Source organism: Bufo bufo, chromosome 10, assembly GCF_905171765.1.
Source record: "Bufo bufo chromosome 10, aBufBuf1.1, whole genome shotgun sequence".
NCBI classification, from domain to species: domain Eukaryota; kingdom Metazoa; phylum Chordata; class Amphibia; order Anura; family Bufonidae; genus Bufo; species Bufo bufo.
In genome coordinates, this window is record NC_053398.1 from 25,605,618 (window position 1) to 25,627,905 (window position 22,288).

The window sequence follows — 22,288 nt, forward strand, 5'->3', positions numbered from 1 at the left end:
TTGTCTCAGTTCCTGCATTCTGAAAGGTGTTGTCTCTGATCAAACAACCCCTTTAAAATTAGGTTACCAAAAAGTCTGGCGCTTAGTCCGGGTGCTGAACCTCCTTAAAGAGACCAGTCCTGTATGGAGACTTACTGGCAATGCTCAATGGAAAACAAATATGCAAATAGGTATCTACCAAGGAAGAGAACCATATCACTAGCGCCACCTATTGGAAGTGGCTCCCTATGAGACAAGATCCAACTTTCCAAAAAGCCTTTGACCATCCAAAAACCCAGAAGCAAAGGGAGAGGAGCAAGACATGATTGAAGAATAAGACAGCACCCTGGGTTTGTATGCAGCCAGTAACCATGAAGCAGCAGCTGCATCTACGTGATGCACATGGGTTTGCATGGTAGCTGTATACACAAAACGGCAGGGCTGTTTGCAAGGATGCCTACTGTTTTATTACAAAAATATTGGATGCAAATAATCTTGAAACAAATTTCTCTGAACACACATGATTTAAAGGGACACATGAATTACATGGGATGTGACGTCATGTTGACAAAGCACATATTGGAAAGTATTATATCTTGCTGATATCCGCTAGCAGGCCTCTTAGGCCTCATGCACACGACAGTTGTTGTGTTCCGTTCCGCAAAATGGGGTTCCGTTGTTCCGTGATCCGTTTCCGTTTTTGTTTCCGTGTGTCTTCCTTTATTTTTGAAGTCAAGTTTGCCATGAAAATGATAGGAAAAAAAACGGACGCGCGGACGCGGATGACAATTTTGTGTGCCTCCGCGTTTTTTTCACGGTCCCATTGACTTGAATGGGTCCGCGAACCGTTTTCCGTGAAAAAAATAGGACAGGTTATATTTTTGGGACGGACTGAAACCACGGATCACGGACGCGGATGACAAACGGTGCATTAGCCGAGTTTTCAACGGACCCATTGAAAGTCAATGGGTCCTCAGAAAATCACGAAAAACGGAACAACGGACACGGAATAAAACAATGGTCGTGTGCATGAGGCCTTACTGTATATTCACGTAGGACCCCTTTAATATTTGCAACGCAGCGCTTTGCGGCAAGTGAGGAGTTAACGCGCGTCGCACAACAACGCATGTATTTTCTTTGAGTAGATGTCCGTACACCTTAAAGTTGTCACATTTCTTTGCATCGTTTGGTTGTGACACTGCTGAAGGCGTACAGATCTTTCCCTATGTCTCTGTCTCCATGGATTCCCGTCTCTTAGGCCTTCTCGGATCTGGCAGATGTTTGTCTTTGCCGTGCATTGTAAATGACATCTCTGTTATTTCATTGTTTGTGTGTTTTCTCTCGCCGGCTTATTTGTTTTACATTTCTTTTTATTCTCTTTCAATTTTGATTGCGAGGTTTGTCATTTCGTGGGACAACAGAAATGTTTTAACTTGACAGATACACATCTAGGTTGGATTTAAAGAGAAAACAGGGATGCTATGTGTGCGCGGATGTTTTGCTTGATATTACTTCAAATTGCTGTTTTTGTTTTCTCTTTTTTCTTTTTTTTAGAGGCTTAACGGTATTTTATGTCACTGCCTGTAGGTGGCACTGTTGTTACTGTTTGCTATAAGAGTTCTCTCTTGAACAGATCCTATAGGCACTGACGGGAACACTGACACCTGCTGTCTGTAATGTGGTACTACATGCTGATAACTTTGAAATGATGTTTGTCTCAGTAGTGAGACACTTGTATTTGTCAGTGGTGATGGGTTACAAATATAACAAATCACCCAAAAAAAATGTTAATGTTAAAGAGGACTGGGCATACCAGCGGATCTAAAGAATTAAGGGCCCTATCTCATCTAGTCAACATCGTCTACAGTGTCAGGTAGTCTTTTACATAAAAAAAATCACATGCTTTTCCATAGAAGGGCATTTCCTGATACTGTTTCTTCAAAGCTTACCTTGAGTTATAAGAAAACATTCCATAAATGAATAGAACAGGTGACTATAAAAAACTTTGTAATATATCTTGTTAAAGAAAAATGCTTCTAGGCTGCTTTGCTCTTTCTTGCTTTTAACACTAACATTTATTAAGAGAGTAGGGGGGAACAGGAGAAGGCCAGTGGATGAGACACACACAAACTGCAGTTTCTTTGCGCTGCTACAAGTGACAATTTTGACTCTGCTATATCTAGTAGGATAAGGCTCTACCACTGATTAGAGTGAGATAATAAATCACCTACTAGCTGGCAGTAGCCTCCTCCTCTCTTCATAGTCTTTTGTGTGTGAGGCTGGAGACAGAGACCAAGCTACTAGACATAAGAGGCTGAGTGAAGGGAAAGTGGAGGAAAGCCGCCTGAGAAGCCCGGGAAGAAGAATCATTCTTTAATAAGATATATTACAAAGTTGTTTTTTTTAAAATAATTCACCTGTACTGTTTATTTAAAAAAAAAAAACTTGTTTATAACTGGAGGTATACTGTAAGGAAAGCTCTGATGGTGGTGAAATCGCATGTACTAACATCCGTATCACAATGCAAGGTGTGAACATGGTCTAACTTATTATTGTAGGGTTCAGGTGTTACTGGATGGGGTGGGGTGGGTGTCCAATCAATTCTGCCATGATCAGACTGTGCAAGGGCACACTCCTAACTGGCAACACCCAGTTGGCAATTCATTCTTACACTTCTAGTAGGAATAATAGAGGCACAACATGTGTTTAATGAAAAGATGCTCCAGAATTGTTATTATATGGCGGGTGCAAGTAGTTACTAAGAGGAAACATGTCAGGAGAGGGGACAGGACCTCTACAAAGGAAAGTGCTGTCACCAGTGTTTACAGTGCTGAGCAACTTTAGGTGGGTGGGACCATGGTTTGATTGACAGCTAAGCTATAAAATGTAAGGAGCTCTCGTGTCAGGAGATCACTGCACACAAACTTTGCCTGGGTCTGGGAAAATTTTATTTTACAGTATTTTACTACCGCACTGCTGAGTACTGAAATTTCCAGAGAAATGCTTTGACATTTTTAAAGGTGAGGATGATGTTTAAAGGGAACCTAACTTCTGACAGTGTCACAGGTCCATGTCAGATGTTTGGATCACTTGGGATCCGGGTGCTAAGTTCCTCACCAATGGCTAAAACGTAGAGGCAGAGAAATAGATATCCAAGCAGAGCCCAAAAGAAGCAAAGGGGCACAGCTCTTTGCTGAGTACTTCTGCCCCCTTGCTTCAGCATCAAGACCCCCAATGATCAAAACGTCTGACAAGTTGCTATGTCATATACCCTTTCAAGCTTCAGTCATAAGGCAAAGTCAGTGTTCCGAACTATTCAAGATAGTATTCAGCTAATTAAAGGATTTGTCCGAGATTCTGATGTTGAAGACTTATCCCCAGGATAGATCATGAATATCAGATCGGCGGGGGTCTGACTCCCTGGACCCCCACCAATCACCAGAATGCTGCTACCTCTTCCTAGGTGAGTGACGTCACGTTCACCGGTCACATGACCCAAGTGCATTCCAGTGAATGGGCCTGAGCTGCAATACCAAGCACAGCCACTAGGCAATGGAGGGCACTGTGTTTGGAGGAGGCTGCAGCACTCACTGGAACTCCGCTGCTTCCTCAAACAGCTGATCGGCGGGGGTCCTGGGTGTCAGACCCCTGGCCATCTGATGTTGATGAATTATCCTGAGGATAGTTCATCAATACCAGAACCTAGGAAAACCCCTCTAACCACCGCAAGAAGTCTGATTATCTAGTATATCCTGCAACCTGATTTATAGAGCGAAACACTGAGACCATGTGATGGTAATGCCCCAGTTTTACCATGACTTCACCAACTGCCACCCTGTAAGAAACCTTTGGGGTCATTTATCAGACTGGTGTAAAGCAGAACTGGCTTAGTTGCCCATAGCAACCAATCAGATTCCACCTTTCATTTTTGACAGCTCCTTTGAAAAATGAAAGGTGTAATCTGATTGGTTGCTATGGGCAACTAAGCCAGTTCTTTAATCCAGTTTGATAAATGAACCCACTTATGTTTAATGATCTCCTGGATGGTTCTGTTCTGGATAGGTCACATCCCTGTTTCCCCAAATCAACTTTTCTTAATTTTTTCAGAATTGTATGGTGCCAGTAAAGTACTCCTTAGGGCGTCACATGAACGTTTTTTGCTTTCCGTATACGGAACTATTCATTTCTATGGTTCCGCAAAAAAACTGGAATGTACCCCGTATGCATTCCATTTCTGTATTTCCGTTCTGTTGAAAGATAGAACATGTCCTATTATTGCCCGCAAATCACGTTCCGTGGCTCCATTCAAGTCAATGGGTCCTCCAAAAAAAAGGAACACATACGGAATGTACTCCGTATGTCTTCCGTATCCGTTCCGTTTTTGCGAAACCATCTATTGAAAATTTTATGCCTAGCCCAATTTTTTCTATGTAATTACTGTATATGCCATATGGAAAAACGGAACGGAAAAACAGATCCGAGGAAAACAGCCCGCAAAACACATACGGTCGTGTGAATGAGCCCTTAGAATGATCCTCCAAGTATTTCGGCTTTCTGTGTTGAGTCAGAGTGGAGGGTGATTGACTCCCTCTGGCATTTCCTTAGCCTTCATGCGTCTCCTCATAGATTGGCAGCAGTCCATAAAACATGTTTGAGCCAAGCTGAACTGTTGAACTTCTGTATATGGTGTTCAGCCGATGGCAGGTATTCTCGAATGCAACACTTATTGGGTGGGGCAGCGAAAAATAACAGGTTAAGGTGGGTTCACATCACGTTTTTCTTATGCTTTTAACTTATACAAAAAACGTATATGTTAAACGGGTGCCTAAGGCTACTTTCACACTAGTGTTTTTGCTGGATCCGGCAGGGTTCAGCAAAAACGCTTCCGTTACTGATAATACAACCGTCTGCATCCGTTATGAACGAATCCGGTTGTATTATCTTTAAAATAGCCAAGACTGATCCGTCATGAACTCCATTGAAAGTCAGTGCGGGACGAATCCGTTTTCTATTGTCAGATTGTGTCAGAGAAAACTGATCCGTCCCCATTTGTATTGTGGGTCATGATGGATCCGTCTTGCTCCGCATCCCAGAATGGAAAGCAAACCGCAGCATGCTGCTCTCCGCTATGAGAACGGAATAGAATGCATTTTGGAGCATTCTGTTCTGTTCAGTTACGTTTTGTCCCAATTGACAATGAATGGGGACATAACGGAAGCGTTTTTTTTCTGGTATTGAGACCCTATGACGGATCTCAATACCGGAAAATATTAATGCTAGTGTGAAAGTAGCCGTAGGCCTCATGCACACGGCCGTTGCGCGGCTGTTACGTGCATTGGGGACCGCAATTTTGCGGTCCCCAATGCACGGGCAATGTCCGAGCGGTGGCCGGTCCGTGATCCATCTGCACCGCAAAAAATAGAACATGTTCTAGGGAACGGGCTGTTTGCGGGCCGCAACACGGCCACGGTCGGGCAACGGCTGTGTGCAAGAGGGCTTAGACTGATACCATACAGTGGCATTCGTTCACCATACAGTCCCATTGTAATAAAAAAAAAAAGTATACTTGTATACAGTCCCGTTGTAAAAAAACACACACTTTTTTACTGGACTCTGCAGGATACAAAAACGTGTTGTGCTGCGTTTTTGTATCCTTATACGTCAAACTGAGGCATTAAACGTGATGTGAACCCATCCTTACTGCATACATTTCTGGCAGACACAACACAGACAGAAAGCGTGCAGATCATCTTTTCCAAATGTTCATATAAATTTGCCCAAAATTATGAATAACGTCATCTGAGGGTGGTCAAACACATTAGACAGCAGTCGGGTGAACGCTTGATTGGCCAACAGCTATAAATCACAAAGCTGGATTCTAGATTGCCCTGAATTTTGTAGGCCAGAAACCCAGGAGAGGCAAGACTGTTAGAATAGGTCCTGTCTGATAGAAGTCACCTTGTCGCTGGTAGATGGGCCTGACCTATTCTTGAACAAAAATGTGTGCAAAGAGCTTCTAATTTTCACATACAGTAGTAAGAATAGCAGTAATGCAGTTTACATTTATTCATGTTTTCAATGTTTGCATGTGTCTTTGTGCATAAAGTAAGCTGCTACTTGTAGTCCTTGTTTGCATTTGCATTGCAGCCATGGGAGCGTGCACTTGAACTCCCTTTATACATAGTTTATACAAGGTAGAGCCCTGTAGCTATGTCATTTCAACAAAATCAGAATGTTTTCATCCACATGTATATAAGAATGGTTTCATTCATGGTCAGAAAGCTAAATTTTAAAAAAGTTGAGGAGTGTATATACAGGGGTGGGATTCAAATTTTTAACAACAGGTTCCCTACTCAACGGCGTACACGCGGCGTCACGACACATCTTTACATATACATACACCATATACACTCACCTAAAGAATTATTAGGAACACCATACTAATACGGTGTTGGACCCCCTTTTGCCCTCAGAACTGCCTTAATTCTACGTGGCATTGATTCCACAAGGTGCTGATAGCATTCTTTAGAAATGTTGGCCCATATTGATAGGATAGCATCTTGCAGTTGATGGAGATTTGAGGGATGCACATCCAGGGCACGAAGCTCCCGTTCCACCACATCCCAAAGATGCTCTATTGGGTTGAGATCTGGTGACTGTGGGGGCCATTTTAGTACAGTGAACTCATTGTCATGTTCAAAAAACCAATTTGAAATGATTCGAGCTTTGTGACATGGTGCATTATCCTGCTGGAAGTAGCCATCAGAGGATGGATACATGTTCTCATACTATTTACGCCAAATTCGGACTCTACCATTTGAATGTCTCAACAGAAATCGAGACTCATCAGACCAGGCAACATTTTTCCAGTCTTGAACAGTCCAATTTTGGTGAGCTCGTGCATATTGTAGCCTCTTTTTCCTATTTGTAGTGGAGATGAGTGGTACCCGGTGGGGTCTTCTGCTGTTGTAGCCCATCCTCCTCAAGGTTGTGCGTGTTGTGGCTTCACAAATGCTTTGCTGCATACCTCGGTTGTAACGAGTGGTTATTTCAGTCAATGTTGCTCTTCTATCAGCTTGAATCAGTCGGCCCATTCTCCTCTGACCTCTAGCATCCACAAGGCATTTTTGCCCACAGGACTGCCGCATACTGGATGTTTTTCCCTTTTCACACCATTCTTTGTAAACCCTAGAAATGGTTGTGCGTGAAAATCCCAGTAACTGAGCAGATTGTGAAATACTCAGACCGGCCCGTCTGGCACCAACAACCATGCCACGCTCAAAATTGCTTAAATCACCTTTCTTTCCCATTCTGACATTCAGTTTGGAGTTCAGGAGATTGTCTTGACCAGGACCACACCCCTAAATGCATTGAAGCAACTGCCATGTGATTGGTTGACTAGATAATTGCATTAATGAGAAATAGAACAGGTGTTCCTAATAATTCTTTAGGTGAGTGTATATGCAACACACACATACCACAACCAAAAAATACTGCCGAAAAAATCTATGATTACTACATCAGAGACCAGTGTCACTGTGTACCTATGTAAGATGGCGACATCACTGGAGGGGATACAAGGGCAATATCAAGTAACAATGATCATCAAAAGGGCCAGGAAAAATTGTAAGTGCAAATACTGGCTACAATAGTAACAAAGAAGTATCATACAATCAGGGCCGGTGCTACCATAAGGCAGCCGCTTGCTCTGCCTTAGGGCGCACCCTGGGGGAGGGCGGAAAAATGTGACATGGAGGGGGAGAAATGTGACATGGAGGGCTGATGTGACATAGGGGGGTGATTTGACATGGAGGGGGAGAAATGTGACATGGGGGCTGATGGCTGACATGGGGGCATGATGGCTTACATGGGGGGCTGATGGATGACATGGGGGGCTAATGGCTGACATGGCGGCATGATGTCTGAGATGGGGGGGCTGATGTCTGACATGGGGGTCTGTTCTGAGGTCTGATTAACATTAAGGGTCTGATTGCGGCTGTGAGCTAAGGTCTGATTAACATTGGGGGTCTGATTGCTTGATTGCTGGTCTGACCTGAGGTGGAAAATATTTTTTTCTTATTATCCTCCTCTAAAACCTAGGTGGGTCTTAGAGGGTGAAAACTACGGTCCTCAAACCAGCGATTGTCTGAAGCAGAGAGAAGATACCAGGACCACACAGAGGAGAAGCCAGCTGCTGCAATCGGGACCAGGGGCAGGGGAGCTGCGTGGGGGGGGGGGGGGGGGGGCGCCAAAATGGAGCTTCGCTTGTGTTGGCAAAAATCCTTGCACCGGCCCTGCCTACAATTACCTATAATATATCTCTGTGCCATGATGGCGCCAACCCCAATGTGCGCTTCGGGGATCCTTCGTCCACCCAACTTTTAAAAAGCCTAAGTTGCAAAACTATGGAATGGAAGCGCTCATCTCCAGCTGCCACCACCAGAGCACCAGATCAGGATTCAGCCGGTAACATGGTTCTCCAATCTGGCTGTAATTTTAACAACCGGGTCTGGAGAACCTGAAGGAACCAGCCGAATCCCATGCCTGTGTATATATACTCATCTCTTCTCTTTCAGAAATGAGGACAGGTGAGTATCCTCAGAGTCTGGTCTGTTTGGGAGACTGGTCTGGGGTCTGTTTTTATTTAGGGGCTCTGGTTCTCAGTCTATATTTATTTAGAGAGTCTGATATTGGGCCTGTACTACTTCTGGTCTCTGGTCTGCATTTATTTAGAGTGTCTTGTTTGAGGTCTGAATTTATTTAGAGGATCTGAGCTGTATACTCATTTAGTGGTCTGGTCTTGGGTCTATATTTATTTAGGGCTTTGATCTTGGGCCTATACTTATTGGGCCTATCCGGTCTGTTGTCTGTACTTATTTAGTGGTCTGGGGTTTATATTTATTTAGGGGTCTGGTTGTGGGTCTGTTTTTATTTAAGGGTCTGATCTGGGGTCTATATTTATATGGGTCTGATCTTGGGCCTATTTTTATTTAGATTAGAGACTATTGATTATCGGATACATATCCCTGGCATCCTTAGGGGTATAGGGCAATAGTGAACATGAGCACTGTGTCTGGAATTATATAGCTTCGGTTTGAGGGCTTGTCATGGTTGAGCCAATCACTCTCCAAGACGTCATACTCCCTTCCTTTGGAAGGTGCTGTGTTTGGCAGGGACGTTCTCCCTGCCTTAGCGTCATTGGACAGACTTAGTCTACTCTCCTTCATGCTCTCCTGCGCATGTTTTTGGAAGAGCGCATGAAGGAGAGTAGACTATATCTACTGAACCATGACAAGCCCTCAAACTGAGGCTATATCATTCCAGGCACAGCGCTCGTGTTCACCATTGCCCTATAACCCTGAGGACGCCAGGGATCTGGTGAAACAAGTCGGGAGGCGATAACCAATAGTTTTTAATGGCTGTAAACCACTAGGAGAGTTATATCACTAATACAGGAAGTGAAATAAGAGTAAAACAGTGAGATCGCCGGCAGATGCGCACACCGGGGGGATCACTACCTGGAAAAATATTATCATCCACAAGTGACAGATAGAGGGGCGACCTGACGAGTTTTTAATCTAGTATTTGATCTTAGTGTAATGAATTAATAAAGTGATTGTTTTAATACATAAGTTATATAAGTAGATAATAAATGGGTAACAATAGCCTGAGGGTTCTCTTGTACAGTGAATGAAGTATTATTTGAAGTATTCTTATTTAGGGGCTCTGGTCTGGTGTCTGTACTTATTTAGTGGTCTGATTTGGGGTCTATATTTATTTAGGGGATTGGTAGTGATACAGGGGTCATATGTAGAGATGAGCGAAGTATGCAAAAATTCGATTCGGCTGCTTTGTGACAAATTACTTAGTCAAGAAGCTCAATTCTTTGTAAGTAGTGGATGCAATTACAGGGAGCGGTGATAGCGCCTCCCCGCATCATTGTACCCCCTATTTTTGTTTTCTACACTATTTCAGGTTAAATCGATTCGCTACCTGGAAGCACGAGGAAATTCGGCTTTGCGGTAAATCAAATTTATCCTGAAATTCGGATCGTGGACTTCATGGACTTTGATGCGCTCATCACTAGTCATATGCACTACTTGGGATTTAAATGCCTTAATTAGGGGTCTTGCCCTATAGAAATGGGTGAGCAATAAGGTAAAAAAAATAAATGAATTCCCCGCCACCCGCTCTACTTGTACTAGTACAATACTAACTAGATTATGCAATTCATCAATACATTATTTGAAGTAGCAGCTTTACTAATAATCAGATCTGTCTGCCCTCTTTTAATAAAAGCAATGCCAGCCCATTTGCGACGGACCAATTCATTGTCATTTCCCCATAATCTGGAACATCTATGGTGCTTGTAAGAACGACTTAAGCAATGCAGATTCAGGCACAGCATCACTTCATCAAAAGACTATCAGCAACCTCCGCACAGCCTTATTGTCCCCCGGGAGCATGACTCACGAGTGTAATTCTTCCCCTGAAATAAGTGTCATAGGCAGGACTCGTATAATTTGCTGATATGATAACAAAAATAGCATTAAGCCAGTAATTACATCCGCGTTCCATATTTCAGAGGACATCATACCGAGGGAAATAAGGAGTTTTTTTTCTACCTAACCTGGTCAATTTTTTTCCCATAACGGCAATGAAGCGACTTACTCAATGGGATTTTAACATGTGTTCAATTTATAAATGTGTTCATTAACGTAGGCCTTTGCCCGAGGTTAAAGACTGGCGGCTTGTAAATATTCTCGAGTTTCAATCAAGCGGAGTCACTCTTCTATCGTATTATTACCGCTCCGAGACAATAAGAAACCTTTTAGACAATTGTCGACTTCAGGCACCGAGTCTATATTTCCTCCAATCTGAGTCCTCGGTGCTGAGATGTAATGAATGTAATAAAAGCTGTCATAACTTGTAACATTTTAAACATGGCATTAATTATAAAAATCTGTGTAATTTGCACACAGTCTTCACTTCAGCCTTGTGAAACTGAACCGCAACACCTCCCTATAATCATCTGAAAATATAGACAATCGGGTGTCACCGGGTTAATAAAAGAGAAAAAGAAAACACATCTCCAGGTGAAATGTTTGCCCTTAAAGAAGGTTTGCATCAACATCCTTTAAAATAATTATTTATAAAGTTAGATGTAATGTTGCAATATATTTCTCTTACCTTTGTTGCTCCTATCTCCCGTTACAGGCTGTGGTCACATGACCATGTCCATGCAGCTCTTTCTTACTTCCTGTAAGTCACTTGACCATGTCCATGGGCAGAGCAGTGATAGGGGAGTGTCTATGTAACTAGGTGGGTGGGAGGAGATATAAACTAGCTTAGTGGTGCTAGGGGCGGTGATAGGGGAGTGTCTATGTCACGAGCTGGTGGGAGGAGCTATAAACTAGCTGGGTGTTGTTAGGGGCAGTGATAGGGGAGTGTCTATGTAACTAGGTGGGTGGGAGGAGCTATAAATTAGCTGGGTGGTGTTAGGGGAGTGTATATGTAATGAGCATGTTGGAGGAGCTATAAACTAGCTGGGGGTTGTTAGGGGCAATGATAGGGGAATGTCTATGTAACTAGCTGGGTGAGAGGAGCTATAAACTAGCTGGGCGTTGTTAGGGGTGGTGACAGGGGAGTGTTTATGGAACTAGCTGGGTGGGAGGAGCTATAAACTAGCTGGGCGATGTTAGGGCCGGTGATAGGGGAGTGTCTATGTAAGTAGCTGGGTGGGAGGAGCTACAAATTAGCTGGGAGTTGTTAGGGGCAGTGATAGGGGAGTATTCAGATCCAGGTGTTAGTTTTTACTTGGGCATAACTCTAAGTCCAGATGCAGTTGTGACAAATACCGTACCCCGACTGACATCAGACGTCTACTACGTCGAGCCAGCGAGACGCGGTATAGTCACTGGTTACTAAGATGTGATGTTACGCCCTCTCGGAGGAGCATGTAAGTTTGGTACAGTTTACACCAACTCCTTTTGTCCACGCGGGCACAGAGAGGCAACAAGCTGAGGGAGCCTGGTCACTGCCCCAATGAAACAGCGCTTCCTCAGCCCGGGAAATCTGCCACCAGCTTCTCGTTTGATATAAGCCCGGTCCGCTAAAGGGATTATATAGGGTGAGAAACCAACCCGCGGTAGCTTATTACTAGGCCGAAACATGGACATGGGGATTCGTGATCAAGATACCAGACAGCACAAGATTAAATTATATATTTAATCTCCTTAAGGGCACACTAGATAACACAATATACACAAGGAATACATACAATGGTCTTAGGTTACAAATACAGGTAATATGGTACAAACAGGATTACACAGAGTACAAGTCAGTTACCGGGTAGATGAATGTTCCTTTTGGTTATGATGGTGGAATAGTTCTTGGCTGCGGTCACATGGGGGCAGTGATGTCAGCAGTTTCCAGGTCTCTCCAAACACATGGCACGATGTGACCCCCTTTCAGAGAAAGACACACTCAGTTGCTGGCACAAGCCTTTTAAACTGTAGCTGGCCCCTCCTCAACCACCTCTGGGAAGGGTCCCCCCCCTCCCTGCTGATCCTGGCAGCTCAATGACCCACAAAACCCTTTAGGGTTCATAGCTCCAAACCAGAAGGTCACAGGGAGATGTTCTGGGACTAACAGACCCACCTGGGTTTCGGCTACAAGTAGTCCAAGCATGGTACTGTTATTGGGTTTCTGTGGAGAGATATGTATATCTCCCTTCCCTGCAAAAAAAAAGAGGGTTAGTCAGCACCTCCCAGTGCGCAGGTGCACGCCGCCATGGCAAAGACCTAGAGGAAAAAAAAGGAGACAATGCGGCAGCACTCTGCAAATCAGACAAAGTACAACAATGCTTACAAAAATTATGGTGCTAATACTACGCTTATTTATAAAAGCGAGATGCTTGGTCAATGCATTTTGTACAAAACCATCTAAGCCCGTATGCCAAACGTCAAGGCGATCTCTGTTACACGGGTCCTAACACTAAATACTACCTGTTATGCGCCATAATGACCGCCATAAAATTCAGGGAGTGTTGGACCCACATGCATGTTGGATCCACTCTGCCTTTTTCCATTTTTTGTGCCAAAATGGCCTCCATTACAAGGGATGCAGGTACCAACAACATGCATGTGGGTCCAACACTCCCTGAATTTTATGGCGGTCATTATGGCGCATAACAGGTAGTATTTAGTGTTAGGACCCGTGTAACAGAGATCGCCTTGACGTTTGGCATACGGGCTTAGATGGTTTTGTACAAAATGCATTGACCAAGCATCTCGCTTTTATAAATAAGCGTAGTATTAGCACCATAATTTTTGTAAGCATTGTTGTACTTTGTCTGATTTGCAGAGTGCTGCCGCATTGTCTCCTTTTTTTTCCCCTCTATCTCCCTTCCCTGGCACCCGACCTCCAACCTATGACCATGGGCATGTTCGTCTTTGCCCCAGGATCGCATAAATATATTTGACTTATGTCTGGGATGGACGGGCAATTCATAATTCCTTATGAACCGCCGATTCCATGATGTCTGGGGGGAAATGATAGATCTGGGCAAGGGCTGAGACCCCCTACAGAGAGGTTTTCCTGTAGGATTAGCTGGCCTCTGTACTGGCTAGTTGAGGTGTGAATTCGTACTCATGTGGCCTCCTTGCAGCCAGAACCCCTGTGGAGTTTACTACCTCTCATATCTGACAAGCAGATGGTTGGAGTGAGAACTTATTTTGCAGGTACAATGAAAAAGGTGAATCAGATGAATATCATGGCTGCCATTAAATAATGATCCATATTCCTCACAGCAGTCTTTTAAATATGGTACCTGCTCAGTTTTACACAGCAAACACCCGGAGGCATTGTCTGCAATCGGCTATAACACCAATTGTTGACATTTTACCCTCAGATACTGTGGACAGTTGCAACCACGACATCTGAGTGGTGTAACTCCGGGAACGCTGTGCTCCCAGGGCCCGAACGTCTTCCCTGCCCTGAGATCAAGGGAGCCATTCATGTTCTGTGGTAGCCTTGAACCTGCTAGCGGCTCCAGTGTCTAAAACAACGATGTGCCTGTGACTGAGCCCCATAGGAAACTTAATAAAACTCACATAGGCTGCAATGGTAATTCAAGTGGACTTACAGGGGTTGCCTCACTATAGCAAATGGCAGGTATCATGTAGACAAAGTTAATTCAAGGCACTTACTAATGTGATTGTCCATATTGCTTTCTTTGCTAGCTTGATTCATTTTCCCATCACAATATATGCTGCTCGTATCCAGGGGTGATCACCTTGCAATACAGCAGCGGTGGCCATGCTCGCATCTTCCTGGTGGCCAGGACCATAGAGGTGCATATAGGCTGGCACTTTTTCCTATATTGTGCATGCACGACCACCGCTGCTGTATTGCAGAGTGGTCGTAACTCCTGGAAACTAGCAGTGTGTTATGTGATGGAAAAATAAATCAAACCAAGAAAGGAGAAAATATGGAAAATCACAATACATTTGCTGAAGTGAGACAAATCCTTTAATGTAATGAGTGTAAAAAAAATTAAACATTTTTTTTTTTATTCAAGTCATGCGCTTTCTCCATATTAAAAATAGACAATAAAAAAATAAAAATCATTGTCTTCGCCACATCCCAAAATGTCTGTACTATAAACTATCAATGTATTTATCCATATGGCATTACAAAAAAAAAAACTAAATGGATTTTTGTTGCTTCACATACCAAAAAAAAAAAGTGATCAAAAAGTCAGACGCACTACAAAATTGTATCAATATGAACTACAGATCACCCTGCAGAAAAAGAGCCCTTACTCCGTAGACATAAATTTTTACAGCATTCCCTATGCAGTAAAACTGAACTTTCATTCTCTGGGTTAGTACGATTACAGCGATACCGCATTTGTATATTTTTTCTTGTGTTTGAATACTTGAAATAAAAACCTTGAAAAATCGATTATTTTTTCTTTGCATTGCCATATTCTAACCCCCTAACGATTTTTCAAGGTTTTTATTTCAAGTATTCAAACACAAGAAAAAATATACAAATGCGGTATCGCTGTAATCGTACTAACCTAGAGAATGAAAGTTCAGGTTTACTGCATAGGGAATGCTGTAAAAATTAAACCCATAAAACTGTGGAGTAATCATATTTTTTTTCCCCCCAATTCCACACTATTTGGAAATTTTTCCAGCTTTCCATTACATCATATGCAATATAAAATGGTGCCGTTAGAAGGTACAACTTGTCCTGCGAAAAGCAAGCTCTCATACATCTATGTGAACGGAATAATAAAAATGTTATGGCACCGGGAAGGCAGGGAGTTAAAAATTTTTAAAATAAAATCCACCTAGCACATACTTGTTAAATCAGTCAAGCGTAATACCGGTGTCTTCTTATGTGGCTTTTTGGACCCGTCCAAACATTACATGGATAACCATTCCTTTGAGCCCCACCGATCCAGAGAACCGGGTTGCATTCCACAATAGGAATAGAGCCACAGGTCACGTATGCGCGCTGTGGATGGGGAATAATATTAAAATCAGGAAAAAAAACTTTAACTCTGAAAATTTTAAGCATCAACCCTAAAAAGATATATTAAAACTTAATAAGTGCAGAAGTTTGGACCCTTTTAAATTAGAAAAAAAAGACAGGAACACAAAAAATACCTATTAAAACAGCATACATTGTATACAAACAATCTAGAAGAAGGTGTATTTAGCTTCCAATAAATATTCATGAAACATTTATGTCTTCAAATTTTCAGTCACATTCAATTTGTTCCATGTCAATTAACATTTCCGCACAATATTCTAGATTCTAAAATAAACCTAAGTAGCTAAACATGTAGATAACGGCTTTGTAGGTTTCATATTAGAGACAAATGGCGACTTAAAGGCTACGTACACCTTTGGAGGCAATTTTCTTAATGATTGCATTCATCTTATTTTTGGCTAAAAAAACCCCATTTTTTTTTCAATTGGCCTTTATTATAAATATTGAGCCGTTCTGTCACCAAGTTAACGGTTTTTCTAACGGTTTGACTGGTACTTTCAATTTCAGCTGATCATCTAATAACCCTTATCTCTAAGCCCTTTTACCCTTATGACTAGAGGTCATAAACACTTATTTAAGCCACATTCTTATCAGTAATAAGTGTTTATAATGTGAGAGAGCAGAAATAAAGGAGTCTGTCTGCTCCTCAGATGACGGAAAAGACAGAAAATCCACAGGCAGGTAGTAGAGCATCTCAGCTCTGTACACAAAACAGGATTCCATATTGTTAATAAAGACCAAGTGAAAAAATGATTTTTAGCTCAAAATAAGTATAATGCAATAATAAAAATTGCCCCAAAAGGTGTGCATGGCCTTCAAAGACAGCTCCAGTGTATATGTAGATTTACCTTACCTATTCAGCTCTAATATACAATACATCATATATAATCTTCTCTGATTAATAATCCAGCAGACCCGGGGGATTTGCTAGGCCCTTCATACCTTCAATTGAAAAGGCAAATCAAATTTGCTGTTTGTTATCTTACCACAGAGAAAGGTGGGATAAGCTCATTTGGCACCCAAAGCTTAAAGGGGTTGTTCCGCAAATAATATTCTAGTTTTCAAATGAGCACCTGCATCTAAATACTTTTATAATGGCATGTAATAAAAAATTTAGCATATCCACTGAATTATTCAATAAAATATATCTATATAGCGCCACCTGCTGTTTTTTATTTTCTTATTTCTTTGTCCTACAAACTGAGATGGCCGCACATGCTCAGTTTCATCCTTCAACTGCCTCCTGAGCTGTGAATAGGGAAGAGAGCTGCAGCAGAATGGACACGCCCCCTGAACTGTGGCAGAAAGGACACTCTCCTTGAGCTGCCAGCTTGTTATAAATCTAGCAGAGCAATGAATGGGGAGATCTCTGGATCCATGTGAGGTACAGGGCTGGTTCTAGCTTTGTAACAAAGATTGTCATGTGCTATATGATGTCCGATTTTCATTTTTTACGTTAATCATGAGATAACCTCTTTAAGGATAGCTCGGTATATTATCAAAACCGATGCCACTGGTTGTTTGGGTTTGAACGAGCGCAATGATTTATCAGTATTCATTGAATAGGATGCTATATGAATGTGCCTCTTTTTGAAATATATCATTTATCATAGGGAATTAGCAGCTCATTTTTGTACTTAGCTCACCTTTTGTGGGCACAGATATCATTCCTGGTATACATGCCAGCTTTGTGTCACTTTTTTGTAACTTTTGTTTCACTTATGTCATCACTGTTTTTATATCTTGCACTAATGTATCGATGCACCTATGTCTCGTACGTGCGCTGCTGATGTAGCGTCAAGGGTCATTGAGTGATGGGTCGGTTGAACCCTCCCCCATATGACGTTATAAGCCAGCGCACGCACGATTCTCAGAGTGGATCAAACAGCCGGAAGAAGCTAAATTTTTCAAGCTGCTAGAAGTTTCCTGAGACTGGAGAAAATGGTTGGCACGGCAGAACATTACAATAGCTTTATATGTAGATAGAGTGCTCCAATATATTTGCAATTGCGAAATCGGCACTAATGATGCAAATATTTTGGCGCAATACGTGCAACTTCACATTTTAACAGGTCTGACTATTTATTAGTGATTGGTGCACTAAGTATTGTTGTCAACTTGTAACATCACAGCTCTATGTATGTATGCATGTATGGACAGCTACACTATATCACTATCTAACCTACACTGACTATCTCCCACTATCTGTATGTATATATATATATATATATATATATACATACACACTGCTCAAAAAAATAAAGAGAACACAAAAATAACACATCCTAGATCTGAATTAATTAAATATTCTTCTGAAATACTTTGTTCTTTACACACAAAAAAAAAATGGAAATCAAATTTTTTAACCCATGGAGGTCTGGATTTGGAGTCACCCTCAAAATTAAAGTGGAAAAACACACTACAGGCTGATCCAACTTTGATGTAATGTCCTTAAAACAAGTCAAAATGAGGCTCAGTAGTGTGTGTGGCCTCCACGTGCCTGTATGACCTCCCTACAACGCCTGTGCATGCTCCTGATGAGGTGGCGGACGGTCTCCTGAGGGATCTCCTCCCAGACCTGGACTAAAGCATCTGCCAACTCCTGGACAGTCTGTGGTGCAACGTGACGTTAGTGGATAGAGCGAGACGTGATGTCCCAGATGTGCTCAATTGGATTCAGGTCTGGGGAACGGGCGGGCCAGTCCATAGCATCAATGCCTTCGTCTTGCAGGAACTGCTGACACACTCCAGCCACATGAGGTCTAGCATTGTCTTGCATTAGGAGGAACCCAGGGCCAACCGCACCAGCATATGGTCTCACAAGGGGTCTGAGGATCTCATCTCGGTACCTAATGGCAGTCATGCTACCTCTGGCGAGCACATGGAGGGCTGTGCGGCCCTCCAAAGAAATGCCACCCCACACCATTACTGACCCAATGCCAAACTGGTCATGCTGGAGGATGTTGCAGGCAGCAGAACGTTCTCCACGGCGTCTCCAGACTCTGTCACGTCTGTCACGTGCTCAGTGTGAACCTGCTTTCATCTGTGAAGAGCACAGGGCGCCAGTGGCGAATTTGCCAATCTTGGTGTTTTCTGGCAAATGCCAAACATCCTGCACGGTGTTGGGCTGTAAGCACAACCCCCACCTGTGGACGTTGGGCCCTCATATCACCCTCATGGAGTCTGTTTCTGACCGTTTGAGCAGACACATGCACATTTGTGGCCTGCTGGAGGTCATTTTGCAGGGCTCTGGCAGTGCTCCTCCTGTTCCTCCTTGCACAAAGGCGGAGGTAGCGGTCCTGCTGCTGGGTTGTTGCCCTCCTATGGCCTCCTCCACGTCTCCTGATGTACTGGCCTGTCTCCTGGTAGCGCCTCCATGCTCTGGACACTACGTTGACAGACACAGCAAACCTTCTTGCCACAGCTCGCATTGATGTGCCATCCTGGATAAGCTGCACTACCTGAGCCACTTGTGTGGGTTGTAGACTCTGTTTCATGCTACCACTAGAGTGAAAGCACCGCCAGCATTCAAAAGTGACCAAAACATCAGCCAGGAAGCATAGGAACTGAGAAGTGGTCAGGTCACCACCTGCAGAACCACTCCTTTATTGGGGGTGTCTTGCTAATTGCCTATAATTTCCACCTGTTGTCTATCCCATTTGCACAACAGCATCTGAAATTGATTGTCACTCAGTGTTGCTTCCTAAGTGGACAGTTTGATTTCACAGAAGTGTGATTGACTTGGAGTTACATTGTGTTGTTTAAGTGTTCCCTTTATTTTTTTGAGCAGTGTATATATATATATATATATATATATATATATATATATATATATATATATATATACACACACACACACAATCTATCTAATGTAATGACACAGGAAAGCACAGAGCACAGCAATGACACAGCTCTCTCTCTCTCTCAGAACTGCAAAATACTGCATACAAGGGCTGCTGGGGAGGTTCTTATATAGTAAGGGGTAGGCAACTTTCCTATTGGTTGCTAGGGATGTTGCTAAGCTCAGACAAAGCTATTGCAGCCTTCTTATTGGTCCACAAGCAAGAAGGGAGGTTACTGATGAAAAATAAATAAAAAAATAGAATATTCGAATTATGAATTTATATCACTATATTCTAAATATTCCCGAATTCTCGAAGAGCCGATATTCGCGATTAAAATATTCGCGCCCAACACTACTAGACAGCTTAGATGATCAGCATTGTTTACAGCACTACAACAATACCCATCTCTATCCGTCACAAATCAGGCTCTGGTAGCACATCTGCTCCGCGGGTGGAGAAAGTCGTTACCTTCATGTAGTTAATTAAAATTAGACCGTTTATCAGAACATTAATGCTTCCACCAATTATTCTTACTTTATCTTGCTTCTCAGAGGGACTTAATTTTTATGTATGCAATTTACAAATGATAGAGAGGGACATAAATTGTGCGACAGCTACAGCGTAATTAAATTGACTCTGGCTGGATGACCCGATATTTACCTGCAAGCAACAAATGCAGTATATTATCACAAAATATTTTATTATACTGGGGGGGGAGAATAAAACATAATTGTACTGAAAAGGACACTGAATATCTTAATCACTAAATAATGGTTCTCATCCTGACTTTCTGAAAAACTATAGTATAGCAGTGCAAGCATGGGGTAGATTCTCAGTACTTAAAGGGACTGTGTCGCTAGAAAAAGACCTTTGGGGACTTTATTAAGACCGGTGATTTAGATGCTGGTCTTAGTTCCTGTCCGCTGCAGCTTGATAGGTAGGCGCTAGCCTCTACCTTTGTGACAAAATCTGCGCCTTAAAGACGTGTATATCTTTTCATAAATGACCACCCCTGGTGCTTAAATTGGGTTTTTATGTTAAACACATTTTTTAAGAATTTTTTGGCACCTTTTTTCCCCTTTGACTATGCTGTGTTCACTCAAGCCCAACGCTTCCTGTTCTGTCATTTTTCAGCAGTCATCCTATTATTCCAGCCAGGATCACAATCACTGTTAACATCCGTATTTAGATAACACAGGATGATGGTCACCTGGATGATAAAACAGGTGATGGTCACAGTGTATCTACTCCCCCTCCTTGCACAATGACAATAAAAAATAAAATAAAGATGACAAAAAGAAAAAAAAATTATATTTAGAAGCATCTGGTTTTATTTAATAATACATGAAGCACAGCAATACAAAATAGATAATAATGTATTATATACTCAAAACATGTATTTAAAGGGATTCTCTCATTATTAAAGCATCTTGAAGTCACAGAGGAGGGCCACCTGCTCGTAACCCCTCTTCCCCTCTGCCAGCTAAAGTGAAGAGCCTAAGAAGCTACCACGCTGATGGACTCAAGTGGCCGCCATATAGTACTACTGTGGCTATTACAGTTGATAGTGAAAATAATACAATCTACAGAACAACGATCCCAAGCACGAACTTCTGTGAAGAAGTTTGGGTTTGGGTACCAAACATGCGCAATTTTTCTCACGCGAGTGCAAAACGCATTACAATGTTTTGCACTCGGGCGGAAAAATCGCGCATGTTCCCGCAACGCACCCGCACCTTTTCCCGCAACGCCCGTGTGAAAGAGGCAGCTGAATACTGCACCAACAGGGGTTCTGACCCAGACTTAAACAATAGGAGTAAAATCATACCCTCCCTTTATAGTAGTACTAAGGTCAAGCTTTCTATTTATGTGGTCTTCAAAGTGGTTTCACCATGAATTATTATATTTACTGTACAGTTCATGAAAAATTAATATTTGCATGCATCAAAAAGTTCCACTGAACAGTTATTACATTTATTAATATACTATATATCAATTTGATGGTGGCCATGCTTGTACCACTAACTGGACCTGCAGTCCTATTTTCAGGATAGAGGTCCTTCAGCCTATAAAAACCTTCTTCCTTTCCTGGGGACCAGTAGCAGCAACACACTGGGTAACCTACTGGAGACCGCATTTCCAGTAGTGTAAAAGCAGAGGCATGAGTCATGTGACAATGACCAACAGCACGGAATTGGTAGGAGAAGTGACCCTGAGAGGGCACAGTGAAAGGGAGGGCTATAACTTTATGTTATAGCCACTACTCTGCTCAACTGCTCAGACCCACCGGCCTCTCGGGGCTGCTGGACTAGCTGTGCAGCCCGCATCATGGGCCCATTCACTTCAGCATGCGCTACTTTTTTGCGGTGCGGGCAGTCGGGTGCGGATCGCGAACCCCATTCAAGTGAATGGGTCCGCGATCCTCATGCAGCTGCCCCATGGTCTGTGTCCGTGCATTGCGGACCCCTATTTGCGGTCCCCAGCACAGGCACGGCGCCCTTACATTCGTGGGCATGAGCCCAGAGTGTGTTTTTACATACTTTTATATGTATTTTCTTTTATTTGGATCTTGATTATTATTTCATTTTATCTTTATCATTTTTTACTTTTATTAAACTTGTCTGCAGACATTACTTTTGCTGTTTAAACACATGCCAAGTAAATGCTGATGCCAAATAATTGAGTCACCATGTAGAAGGAGGTACACTGACTCTGAAAGGAGGTAGAAGGAGGTACACTGACTCTGAAAGGAGGTAGAAGGAGGTACACTGACTCTGAAAGGAGGTACACTGACTCTGAAAGGAGGTACACTGACTCTGAAAGGAGGTACACTGACTCTGAAAGGAGGTACACTGACTCTGAAAGGAGGTAGAAGGAGGTACACTGACTCTGAAAGG